This window comes from Elephas maximus, chromosome 6 (assembly GCF_024166365.1).
Source record: "Elephas maximus indicus isolate mEleMax1 chromosome 6, mEleMax1 primary haplotype, whole genome shotgun sequence".
In the NCBI taxonomy this organism is placed as follows: Eukaryota; Metazoa; Chordata; class Mammalia; order Proboscidea; family Elephantidae; genus Elephas; species Elephas maximus.
In genome coordinates, this window is record NC_064824.1 from 74,748,413 (window position 1) to 74,762,311 (window position 13,899).

Consider the following 13,899-nt stretch of genomic DNA (forward strand, 5'->3'; position numbering starts at 1 on the left):
TTTATGAATGAATGAATGAACGGGAGCCAGGCTCTGTGCTGGCCATTTGTGATCAAGCCAGGCAAGGTTTCTCTTTGCAATGAGTTTATAGTCTAGTAGGAAAGACAGCTATTAAATAAGTAATTAAAATAAAATATGCTTAGTGCAGGGGCTGTGAGAACAAACAGGAGAGGAACCTAACTTGATCTCCCTGAGGACGCGATATTTAAACTGAGATCTGAGCTTATGCGAAGGGCCAGATGCAGGGGACAAAATGGCGCCTTCCGGGAACTGAAAGAAGACCCGGGGGCCTGGAATTCCGCTGTGAGAGGTGAGGAGGATCTAGAGGCACAATGAAGCTCAAGAGGAAGGAAGGGACCAGGCTGTGCAGGTCTTGCAAGACATCTTCTACTAGAGACTGAGAAATGGGAAGCCACAGAAAGGCTGTAAGCAGAGGAATGGCATGACCAGAATAGCATTTTTAACCTGGTTTGAGAGACAGTAGATAAATATTTGAAATGAAATAGGCCTCAGTGTGCACAGAGTGTCGGGTCTGTCAGAGTCTGTCTGGCAGACTCTGAACAAACAAAAATAGTAAGCACAGAGGGTACAAATGAACCATTTTTGGGAGATCATTACAGTTCTAAGAACACACTGAGCTCATTCCTGCCTCTACATTTTCACCCACATGTTCCCCTACTGGAAACATTCTTTTCGTCCATCCAAAGCTACCCACTTTTCACAAATGCAATTTCAGGCCAGCTCCTCTGGTGAGCACTTCCATAGCTCTTCCTGTTCTCACTGGTATTTCTTTTCTTTGATCTCCTAAGGCACTAAGGTACGTCCCACGTAATTTAGCTCTTAATGATCTACCTTCTTGAATAGTCTGATGTTCTCTCCTTGCTGACAAGGACCCCAAGTCCCTTGCCCTCCCTCCCCTCTCCCCAACACACACACATAAAGAAGGGATAAGAGCCTAATCAATGTGCCAATGATTTAGGTCAAGATTTCTGAATATACACTGACATTCTGCAATCTTAGAATGACCTTTTAAGGAGTCACATTTATAAACTGAGATACAGAAAGATTTACTGACTGGCACCTGGGCATTTGTCGGTGAGGGGGGAAAACCAGGGGAAGAACTAAGTTTTAGAGTTATTAGCTTGCTATAATCTAGCCGAATAGCCCTTGAAAAACAAGAACAAAAAATCTGAAAAGCTCTTTTAAGGTGGCCGGGCACTTCTAAATAGCAAAGGTGGAATATGCAAAATTTAAGGGCAAATATCAAATATAATCTAGTGTTAGGAAATTGCCACTAGAATATCCAGTTGGACCTGAAAACCAAACTTTGGTGAAGAAACCAAACCAAGGTCCTAAATATGCAGGAACGGCTCTGTTCTGGAGTAAGGTGTTGAAGCATCGCTTTCTTTTTGATATTAAGAATATTACGGACACCTTCATTAACAATGACTTCATTCCTGTATTCTTCCAGTGTTTTTTCATTGGTGGTCAAGGACCATTCAATGGATCAACATAGCACGGTGTGTGGTATCTCCTGGCTCCATTTACAAAATATCAGTGTTTGAAAAGGATTGGAGGAAGACCCATTACCCACCTGCCATATGCAGATGATACAACCTTGCTTGCTTGCTAAAAGTGAAGAGGACTCAAAGCACTTACTGATGAAGATAAACAACTACAGGCTTCAATATGGATTACACCTCAACATAAAGAAAACAAAAGTCCTTACAACTGGACCAATAAGCAACATCATGATAGATGGAGAAAATATTGAAGCTGTCAAGGATTTCACTTTACTCGGATCCAAAAATCAATGCCCATGGAAGCAGCAGTCAAGAAGTCAAACGATGTGTTGCATTGGGTAAATCTGGGGCAAGATGTCACTTTGAGGACTAAGGTGTGCCTGACCCAAGCCATGGTATTTTCAATTGTCTCACATGCATGTAAAAGCTGAGCAATGAATAAGGAAGACTGAAGAAAAATTGATGCTTTTGAATGTGTTGGCAAAGAATGATGAATTTACCGGGGACTGCCAGAAGAACAAATAGATCTGTCTTGGAAGAGGTACGGTGAGAATGCTGCTTAGAAACAGGGATGGCAAGACTTCATCTCACATACTTTGGACACATTATTAGGAGGGACCAGTCCCTGGAGAAGGACTTCACGCTTGGTAACGTGGAGTGTCAGCAAAAAACAGCAAGATCTTCAACAAGATGGACTGCAACAGTGGCTGCAACAATGGGCTCAAACAGCAATGACTGAGAGGATGGCGCAGACTGGGCAGTGTTTCGTTCTGTTGTACACAGGGTTGCTATGTGTCAGAATTGACTCAATGGCACCTAACAACAATGTTTTATTGAGGCCTTGTTGAAAGAAGGAGCTCCTGGGTGGTACAAATGGTTAACTTACTCACCGGAAGGCTGGCAGTTCGAGTCCACTCAGAAGCTGCTACACGGAAACGTTGGCAGTTTGAGTCCACCCACAGATACCCTGGACGAAAGGCCTGGAGATGGACTTCGGAAAAATTGCCGTGGAAAACCTCACGGAGCACAGTTCTACTCTGACACATATAGGGTCACCAGGAGTTGGAACCAACTCGATGGCAACTGGTCTGTTTTTGTTTTTGTTGAGAGAGATGACAATGAAAGGATGGCACATTGCTGATCTAGATCAAGCAGTTGATCCGACATTACAATATGCCCATACATAAAAGTCAGAGCTAAGTCCTCTGCTGCCTAAACTATGCAGCTATTATCCTGAGCTTAGTTTGAGGCAGATGTCAGTCACACAGCTCTAGTTAAACACGTGTCAGCATTTCTAGTCTAGGTCCTTATATGCAAGAGTTTATAACTTGGACATAAAAAACTAATTATGGAATGAATCTTGGCATATAAAAGTCACTTCCAGAAGAATTAAAACAAAGTAGAAAAAAGCTCCTCACGCTTTGCCTTTCTTACATTACTCCCAGTTCCCAAAATGAATTAGCAAGTCCTTTTTCCTCATTTATTTATTTTCTCCAAGGAAATTGTTTTTGCACTTCAGGGCCTTTGGGTCATTTTTAACCTGCCTTATAAAGGTTATTGCTTGCAGTGGAAAGAATTAAGTTCTTTTGTGTTATACAAAAAATATTTTTTCTTCAGGTGCTGACAGGAGGAGGGAGAGTTGGCTAACACTGAAGCCTCAAGTTTGAGTTCAGGGTTGTATTTCTGAGTGTGAATGAAATGCCAGTACTGTATTGTAATTGTGCATTTAGATGCTGTCTGTTGTTGTTGAATGACTGCTAAAATTTTAGGTAATAAAAAACTGTGAGAATAAAGATTCAATCTTGTTTTTTTTCCTTACAACCCCAGTAACAGATATTCACTGACTGTAAACTGTTCCCAGGTACTTTATGAACACTATGCCATTTATAACTTGCACTTATCCTGCAAACAGGCATTACTGCGTTCATTCTATAAATAAATGAGAAACTAAGGCTAACAGCAGTTAAGTTATTGCCAGTGGTCACACAGCAGAGCTGGAACTTAAAACCCAGGCCTATGGGCAGAAGTGGTTCTATATAGTCATAATGGTGATAAGTAATGTTAAAAAGCACCAATACTTACGTGGAATAAATTACTGGTAGTTAAATATATAACCTAAGGGCTTGATTATGCTAACATACAGTAAATGTTTGGATGATAACTATTAGGGCTCTGTAGCAGCTGATACAGGCAGCCCCTCCATTTAGCATGCCCATTTTGTCTACATCTTCTTTGGCAATTTCCTCAGCTTTCTTCAAGACTTCAAAAAGTTTACTTCAAGAGTTAACTGATCATAGTGACTGGCAGATAGCATTAACTCAAAGCTACAAGTGGTCTTGCTCTCAAAGAAAATTCCAAGCCTGGGGCCTGGCTACAGCCAGGCTAAGCCTGGTGGGCTTCCCTCAAATGCTGATTCGTATTCAAGGAAGCTGAACTTGTCCCCAAACGGCTGCTAGTTATTAAAGTTTTGTTTTGATCAGTTCTATGCCCCGATGTTTAGTAGTGGAAGTCCAATTCACCAGGTTTCCAGATCTTTCAAAAATGGCTTTTCTTTCTCATGTTTTGCTTTCATTTTAATTGGAGGAGCAAGAAAATAATAAGAGGAAGAAGAGGTACAGGAGAAGAAAAGGAAAAGAGATATGATATGTGTTAAAAAGCACTTTTAAAACAATCCTTGATCAAACAGAATTTCAAATACACAAAATCTTTTACCATCTTTTTTTTTTTTTTAATATCGTATCTATTTTTATCATAAGCCCAGTAGGCACAGACCAAGTCAGTTTCAGAATCTGGCATGGAGCCTGCTCCAATGTTGATGATGTAATATCAATCACAATTATAAGTTACTCTGTTATCATTATGTGAATATTATTTTATAAGCTTTGATAAGTTGCATGAGCACTGAAGATGAATAGTTTAAATGCCTAAATTCATATCATGCCAAATATGCAGGATATATTTTTCATAATTGTTCTTATCCCTTGGGTCAATAATACAGTTTATAACGATCATAAAATTTCATTCTTAATTCCTTTTAATTTATCAGAAGGAAAATATGAATGGTTATTACCCAATTAAAATACTCTTGATGCTTTTAAGGTAGACATTATGGGGTTTTTGGAGTTTCACTGAAGACAATGAAAAAAAGGAGAAGCAGCTGCAGAACTTCAAAGTGTTTTTACGTGCTCTGAGTTTGCAGAGCTATTCAGCTGTTCAGTGCCCTGTCCCCACCTGTCTTGTTCTCATATCATCTGTGATGTAAACATTTCACTCACGTGAAAGGTGCAGGAGCGTGTGACTAAAGATAGAATTTTCATTTGGTAGCTATAGAATCCCTCTGACACTGACACACACTTGGCTTAGAACTGCCAAGAGCTGGAAAAGGGTCATCAAAGAAACTGAGACTAAGGCATGAATCTGCGTCTACCTCTGTGGCTTCTAATGTAGAGGCCCCTTGTTTTATTAGAGACATGAAAAGTGTGACCTTAGAGTGGATCCGCATGCTAAAAAACCAACTAAATCTGTTGCCATTGAGCTGCTTCAGACTCATGGTGACCCCATGTGTTACACAGCAGAACTGCTCCATAGGGTCTTCTTGGCTGTAATCTTTATGGAAGCAGATTGCCAAGCTTTTCTTCCGAGGCACTTCTGGGTGAGTCTGAACCATCAACCTTTAGGTTAAGAGTTGAGCACAAACCATCTGCACTACCTGGGGACCTATTCACATGCTACTGACTATAAAAAAAAAATTGAAAATAGGTGTCAGTATGCAACCTAGTAAGGCAGACTTGGTTCCGATGGCTATGATTTCTTTCAGAGAAATTAAATGAATCAACTGGAATAATATCGACAAAAAGAAAATGCCTAGTAATCAAAATTGCATTCCAATTCATTATAAAGAATTAAATGATTGACAAACTCAATTTCTGTCAACTTGGTTGTCTATTTAATCATGACCTTAATCCAGAACTGTGTTGGAATCTATTTTTATTTTCTTTTCCTCACTTATCAGAATATCCATACGAACATTTAGAATTTGAGTTAGGTAAACATTTAGAATTTCATGTACATGTGAATTTCATATACAGTTCATGAAGTTCCAAATGTTTACTCAATATTAAGATGAAAACTCTCTTGGTAAGAGGTTCCTGGAGGACGCCATATTTGTCCCAGGCTTTGCAAGCAATTAGTGAACCTCTCCAAAGGAGAACAAGTTGAGTCGCTTCAGCGGGAGTATGCAGATTATTTGGTGAATGTGGTAAGTCAAATCACATTATTTAACTAGATACGAACACCTTTCATCTGTAGGGCGTGGTACAGTTTACAAGGAGCTTTGGCACGTGTTGCCTCATCTGGTGAAAGTAAGCATACCTACAGTTCTTAGAAACAAGTCACAGCTGTCTCCTAGATTATTGTTCATTTGTGAATGATGTTTTCTTTTTAAATACACAAACTTTCACCAGAAATATTTACCTGTAGGATGATCCATATCACAGAAGGTGATAAAATACTAAGCATTCATCAGTAGAAATAATACTACAACTTTTAGAAGGACATTGTTTTATTACTTAAATGAGTTTCATGACTGGCATATTTGGCATCAGTTACTGTGTTTTGCTCCAGCATGAGAATGTCATGTCTGAACACTGGTTACTCCAGTTCTAAGCACCTATGAATTCTGATAAATAGCTCTTCATTATGAAAGCTTACCTGTTTATGGTTCCACCCAGGTGAGCGAATGGTTCCAGGCTTTTATTTTAGTCTCTCTGACCTAGAAGAATGAAGTCTGGAACACAGGATCTGCAGGCACTGACTTGCAAAGGAGAGTCTCAGAGCTGCAGGTATCACTGCCTTCAGTGAGCGTGGAAACTCTAGCCAGGAGACATTTAATCACTAGGCTTTTCAAAGTAGGAACAGAGCCCCCAACTTTTCAGGAACCTAGCCAAACAGGTGGCAAACCGCTGTACTTCAAAGACCGTAAATCCCTTCAAACGTTAAATTGTAAGCATAGAAAATGACCCACATTCAAGAAAATGGGAAGCCAGTAATTCGGTGTCATATTTGTTCCAGTTTAATGAAGCGTGTTTGGTGGATATTAACTGGTCTTGAGGATCTCTCCTCTGACTAAATTGATGGCAACTGTTTCACCAGAAACCCATGTTTTCAAAAAAAAAAAAAGTAAGTTAAGTTCCCATCAGATGGAAGTTACTATGTAAAGACTCGCTCTGGGCCAGTTTTCACCCTTAAAATTAGTCTGGTTTAAGTTTACAATTACTCAGAATGCTTAAAGATATTCTATGAAAATATTTTTAAAGTCTTCCTGAATATTGTAACTCCAGGAAGGCATCAGGTCACAGTGCAGACTTGGAAAAACGAGCAGATGGATTGCTTAAGGCTGGAAAGACAGCCTGGAAGCTCCTGATTGCAAGGCATGGCTTCCCCAGCAGTTTTCCCCAGCTCAGGATGCTAAAACTAGATGGATTTCTTCCTAATCCCCTAAAGTCCTTAGGGCTCGGTCTGCAGCACTTTGTGCCAAGTGAGTGTCAGTACTAAATGCTTGCCCAATTTGCTCTGAATAAAAGGGGGGCAGGGGGTAGGAATAGCTGAAGAGATGGGAGAAATGGTGCTATTTCCTCACTGCAGGGCCTCCGTTCACCCAGCTTTCCTAAGACTCACTGAACAAACGTGCAAGAAGGAAGGAAACGGGTGGGTGAAAGTCAAGCCCATCTCAGAACAAAAAAGCTGTCCTTCCGTGTTTACATTTTCAAAAAGCGAAATCCAAAAAGGGTTGAGATTGGAAAACTCCTGGGGAACCAAAAAGCTTAACCCACATTCCATAGTTTTATCAACTTAAGCCTCTCAGAGCAGGAAGGTCAAAGTTAACTTGGCTTCCCCGCTTGCGAAGCAAGTCATCTTATTTTGTATGTATAGCTATAAACTGTTTGCAAGTTTCCTAAGTCAGCCACTCGGGATGAATTATGAATGGAATCAGCCAGCTTGACTTGGAATTTCCTCACTTTTACTGGTCTTTAAACAGGATTTTTATACATTCATATGTAATCGATGTGGCCAACACATGAAATGGCCCTTAACATAAAACAGTCTGTCTCAGTGATTTTGCAGTTAAGGAAACTTAAATATGAACTCCTAATGTGGAAAGGGTAGTTTTATATGCTGTTTTCAAACTGATCTGGAAACTGATGATCTGGCCGCAAGATTTCTGTCAGAAATGAAAATCAAGTTTATATTTTAAAATGCAGTTTTAAATGGTTGCTTTCTTTCATGATGCTAATCTGCTTCTCATATGTTTAGTATTAGTCTCCTTAAAATACATAAATTTGGTATTCAGTTATTGAGTACTTAAGTTGAAGGACAGAATGATTCAGATATTTGTAAATGTGGAGCACACGGAAATCGTTCCTGAATGCAAAACTATCTTTAAAACGATCATCCAAATGAGTGACTGCTACGAGTACACCTCCTTATTTCATTTCTATTAGCTATTTCACACTTTAACCTATATTCTTCCACATAAAACTTGCACTGTCTTAAAATTTCTCTCTAAGCTGACATGTCCAGATTGATTTTAATAGCAGTTTGTGTGCATAAAAACTATGAGATCAGGCTCAATGTCAAGTTTTGGAGAGAAAAGTGAACTTGGATTGCTTTTTACTCCAACAAGGCACATGTTTAATTTTATTCCATGTATACAAAAGAAAGATTAAAATAAAATACTTCTCAACTGTTTATACACAAAGTAAAATGGAACAAATTTCAATTTTTTAAAATCATATAGCTGATATAATTAAATATTTGGAACATTTAAAAGTACTAATTAAAGTACACATAAACTTCAACGTTAAAAAGGCGGTTTAAAAATACTTCTCAGTTGTTTAAACAGAATATAATTGGCTTCTATATTTTAATGGTCTTGTAGATTTCTGTAGTAAAATGTTTTTACGAACTTCTCCTTGCCTTTTCAAGTCCCTCAAACGTATAATGGACCGAGAATATTCCTCTACTTTCTTCATAATACAGTCAAAATTATCTACCGTCTGGACAGGACTATGTATTATGGTAACACTTTTCTTGTACCTGATTATATCCTTTCTATAAAATGGGAAATAGTTCCTGACTTTTTTTCGATGGGGGAAAGAATGGTGCGGTATTACCAATTTAAAACATTTTTATGTTCATTTAAAATGTATTAATTTCCAAGTTTCTTTACCAAAACGTTTGATCTCACAGTTTTATACAGATTGCATTTACAGGCTTGGAAATCACTCCTCCCCATTAAACTCCCTGAGTAGGGCAGTACCAATTTTGCTAAAAAAACAACAAAAACAAAACCTACTTACAGCAATCATGTATCTAGCTGGAGATAGTTAGAAATAACAGTCGTGATGTTGTTTTTAATATTTATGAAAATACTTTTTTCTGATGGACAGATGAACTTCAATCTGAAATGCGAACACAGAACAAATGATACAATTAAAAGTTCCCTTTTGAACTTTATAAATGAGTGAAGAAATGTATATCATAAATTCTTAAACGCAAAACTTTTAGATTGAACTGTTGAGAAAATTCTATGCAGTGAAAAATGTGTTTCTATACTTCCATAAACATACTTGCCTTCATTTTCAAAGGCGACAGACACTGACCGGCCACATTCACAATTGCTGTCTGCAGGGAATGGCTCAAAGGCAAGCCACTGACTTGTCAAGTCCCTTCCCCCAGGGCAAGCACACTGAGTCAAATGGAATTTTATTATTTATATTCATTCTTTTTAATTCTGTTTTTTCTTAGCTCTCAAAATCTTGGATAGCAAATACCAAGCCACATTTAGGGTGGCTTGTTTGCTTTCTTAACCCCAATGCTCCAGGCAATTCCAAATTCAGTACTTTGCAGATGACAATAAACAGGCTTTTTTTTTTTTTTAAATTGTTAAAGAACACTTTTCCCCCACCTAACTTATAACAAAAAAAATCTCAAACAAAGGGGTATAATTCCCACTGTAAGTTATATTTATTTCAAGGTAGAAGAGTCAAATGAATATTGTTTATCAACAGATTCTTGGATGCTCAATTTGCCCTTGAACATTAACCTTGCCAGATGAAAGCCAAATGCCCTTGTCATGTGGAAAATTAAAAATATAAGGCGTCCCCATTTCAGTAATCTGCACAACCCTCTACAGGAAACTGAAGGATCTGATGTGGTAACTTCTACTTACCTTTCCCTAGGCTTTAGTAACGTGTTTACTTAAAAAGAAAGAATATATATATATATATATAGTTACTTTCTGGCAAAATGTAGCTAAATTGTAAATGCAGATTAAAGCCTTGGACATCCCAGAGTAAAAATGATGCCAGGAAGCGTGTCCCTGCTCATTTATTTCCAAATTGAACTAACTTCTAATTAACACACTGATAATCGACTTTTCAAAAAGCAGCGTTCGCGTCACTTCAGAGCTGCAAAACAAGACGGGGCCCACTGATCACCTCTAGCTAACAAGCATCCATCTTTCTCATCTTTCTCCGTAGAAGACAAATACTTTTCGGGTCTCTCACTCCTCTTTACAAACCTGCGCAGGGCTTTCGGGGGGAGGGGGAGGCAAGACCTGGGTGGGAGCTGCTTCTCTCCAGCTGACTGCAAAGGCGCCGGCTGGGTGTTCTAGCAGTTTCCTGCCGAATCCAGATTCTCCTCCGAGCAGCGTGGAGAGGAAGTCAGACTTCTTTTCCAGGCGGAGCGTCCAGGACAGGCTTTGGGAGACCCCCGGGATGGGCCGCGGGCGGGGAGGAGCGGGGCTAGTTCCCCGACTCCAGGAGCATCAGGTGCCGGCCGCCTCTGCCCGAGCGCCTCGGCAGCGACCAGGAGCCGGGCGCTCGAGTTCGGGCCCCCAGGCCGAGGGCCCAGCTGAGAGGGCCGGGGCGAGGGGCCCCGGGGGCGGTGGAGACACTGAACTCCCGGGAGGGGGCCGAGCGGGGGAGAAGGTCTGTCCCGGAGCTGCGACGTCCAACGCAGGGGACGCACTTGAACTCGCGGCGAGGCCAGCGACCTGCCGCGCCCTGGGCGCCCTGGAGGAGCCGGACATCGGACTCAGACTCACTGGTTCTTCGGCCTCTCTAGAGACGTGGCCAGCGCGGGGGAGCTCGGCGGGGGTGCCTGCCCGCCCCCTGGAACTGAGCACCGCTTTCCACTCCCGCCCTGGAGCCTGACAGTGGAGACCGACAGCCGCCTGCGGCACAGCTCGACTTCCACTTCATTTTCTTCCTATTTGGTGAAAATGTCACAAGAGGGGGGGAAAAAAAACCTAACTGTAAATATGATTTCGAGGGGGGCGCGGGCCCGGGCGTGCGCGCGGTTCCGGGCGGCGGGCCGCGTGGGCGCTCCAGCCGGGATTCCCGGTCTCGCAGCGCGCCCTAGTGGACGCCCGGCCCGCGTCCGGCTGCCCCCACGACGCGCGCTCCCAGCCTCGTTACAATCTGCAATATATTATTTCTTCCAAAGTATTGACAATGTGTGAGACTCCAGTAACCCCGGAGCTCTTGTCTGTAATCAGCACATTTATTCACATTGAGGGGTAAAAATCCGAATTAAATCCCCGTGACCCATATTGGGTTACAGTGTCATTTTCCCTGGATCCTCTTTTAAATCCACTTCACACAGCTTCTCTGTCTATTACATGCTAATTTAATTTTACTGTGGACGATATTTTCAGCATTTGCTGAGGACAGTAAATTTTGTAGTTTATGTTATTTCACTTTTTATGACTTTTTAACACTTAATAAAATTTTATTAGAGTACTTTTGTGTTTACAAGGCCACAAAACTCTTGGCAGGTTGTCAGAAGTCCTTTTTATTATGATCCTACTGATATACTGCGAGTAATGAAATAATCATGTCCAGAAATGTATCAAAGGCCAGAGGGATTATCCCACTTAATAGCTCCACAGATGCGCCCAGAAGAATGCGGACATGCGGCAGGACGGGTGGAGAGGCTGCGGCAAGAAAGAGGCAGCCCCCGCTGGTCTCTTTACTATTTTGGTTGCTTTCCTAAAAGGCTACATGCAGGGTCATGTGACTTTCCGCGGTCTCAATAAAAAAAAAAAAAATTTATTCTACTGCAAAATGTGCTTTTCTTTTTATTCTCCTTGTTTGGGCACTTAGGGCAGTTCTAGTGGCAGTGGGGCTGGCTCGGCATCTCTGTGTCAGTCACTTTCCTCTCATTTCTAAGTGTACTTTTGTGACATTTGAGCAACCAGTGGTGATATTGGTGTTGAGGCTGCAGCTGCTACAGACCACACCAAGAGAAGGCATTGGGAGGGACCCAGGAGCGTACAAGGTGTTGGACAGTCCTTCTCCTCCTGCCAGACAGTACCTTTTGCTGTTGCTTTTTTGGTTTTATTTTGTTTTGCAAAACAGGGGGACAGTGACTTGAGGACTCTGATTTCTGCCTTGCACCAGAGAATCACAGTGTGCTGCTGTTTATTTATTTAACTGCTATGAGAAGGATTGAGATATTGCACCTTTTATTTTTTAAACACTATTTCTTTTTATTTTATATATCTGTGTGATCACTAAACACACTGGTGTTCAGTTCATTCTCGCGGCAAAAGAAGGCCATTGTACTTCCTGACCCTGAAAGCAAGGTGGGTGGCTTTGTTTTATAATTAAAATTTCTGTCTCCAGCTTCAGATTTTTCTTCCTGTGATTTCCTGAATGTGTGCCAAAGTGATAAAAGAGATGAGGAATCGACTCATCAATGGAGTGATTTTGAAATTGCTGTTGCTCTGTCCATAACACGTGTTCTAAACTTTTGGCTTTGAAGGACTTTGGCAGTGTTTTTCACAAGCAAGCCTGTGTGTGTGTGTGTGCGCACGCACACGTGCGTGTGTGTGTGCATGCATGCGTGTGTGTTCACGTTCAAATACATCACGTTCGGGTTTTGTAATCTGTCATTGTTTAGAACAGCCCCTGGGAATTGCGCATCTCTCTGGATTGCCACCATTGCACACATGTGCGTACTCTCTCGTAGGATGTACATAAGGCTGCTCATGAGGGTGCTTTGATTTTAACTTCAAGGGAGCAATTTTGTTCTTTGTATGCTATTTGCTAACCAAACACAAAACTTAGAGCCTGCTCTAATTGTCAGCTCTGTGCCCCTGACGGTCTAGATTCTGAAAAGAGCGCCTGAAGGATAGCACCCACTCCTTTAAAAAAATTATATCCTGACACTATTTGGGTAGCCATTTTTCTCTTTTTACAGTGTTTTCCATTTGCAAATATGAGGTAGTTTTCCTTTTTTTTTTTTTTTTCTCTCTTTTTCACATTCTTTTCCTAACATAGTTGAAGAAACAGGGAAGGAAATGTTGGGCTCTAGGTGAACATTCTTCCTCCACTCTGGCTATTGCTGGTGGTTTGTGTTCTCTGCCTTTTACCAGGAGAAGCACAAGACGGGCAGAGGCAAAAGTTCAGATCCTAGCCCTCCAGATTTCAAGTCTTTACATAAAAGCCTTTATGCCCAAGAGCGGGAGTCAAAAGAAGCATGATTTTTATTCTGCTATAAGGTGATAGTTTAATTTTATAAATAATTTGTATCTAGGATTATTTACATAATACTTCAAAGGGTGCAATAACCTTCAAGTGAGAAATCTGTTTTATTAGATATGAAGTAAACCCCACCTAAGGTAGATATTTTTTAATGCATCGTAGTATGTTTACAATTTTTACTAAAAGAATGAGAGATTGGTTGAAATGTGATAACTGACACACAGGTTGGTCAATGTAGGGCCTAATTAGTGTCCAGGGATTTTACGGTCTCTTCTGAAGTCTTCAGGGCTGAAAAAAAGAAAAGGGCAATGCCCCATCCTATCATCTAGGGCATCCCTGTATGAAAAGAGCAGTAAACAAACAAACCAGAGACATGAAATAGTTGCCTCATATGGCCAGGTGCTGTCAGGAAGCAGTAAAGCATGAGTGTTAAGAGGGCAGACCCTCACACTACTTTGTTTAGTTCCAATGAAGTTTCGCCATGTATTGGTTGTGTGGCCTTGGTCAAGCTATTTAACCTCTGTGTGCTTAGTTTCTTCATCTGTAAAATGGGACTGGTACTAGTACTTCCCTCCTAGCTTCATCAGCAGGGTTAAATGAGTTAATTATGAAACCCCTATAACAGTCCCTGAATGCAACTTAATGCAAGCCCCAGGAAGACTGATATATCCATCATCTAGCACAGTGCCTAGCACACAGTAAGTGCCAATGAATATTTGCTGGAGAAGTCTTGAATGTTATTTCATTGACTGCCCTGGTTGGTTCAGGTGTGGACCCTGGGTAAGTAACACAAGCAGCGTCAGTCTCAGGTATAGACTTTACCCTAC

General features: G+C 41.0%; 1 long non-coding RNA gene across 1 annotated transcript; it reads right to left on the reverse strand.

The window, feature by feature from the left end:
* Window positions 1–6,051: 6,051 nt before the first annotated feature.
* Window positions 6,052–10,890, reverse strand: LOC126078441 (uncharacterized). Its single transcript, XR_007518039.1, has 3 exons — window positions 10,105–10,890; window positions 8,882–8,983; window positions 6,052–6,394 (listed from the first exon to the last, which is right to left on the reverse strand). It is a non-coding gene; the product is annotated as an uncharacterized LOC126078441 (long non-coding RNA).
* Between the last annotated feature and the right edge of the window lie 3,009 nt (window positions 10,891–13,899).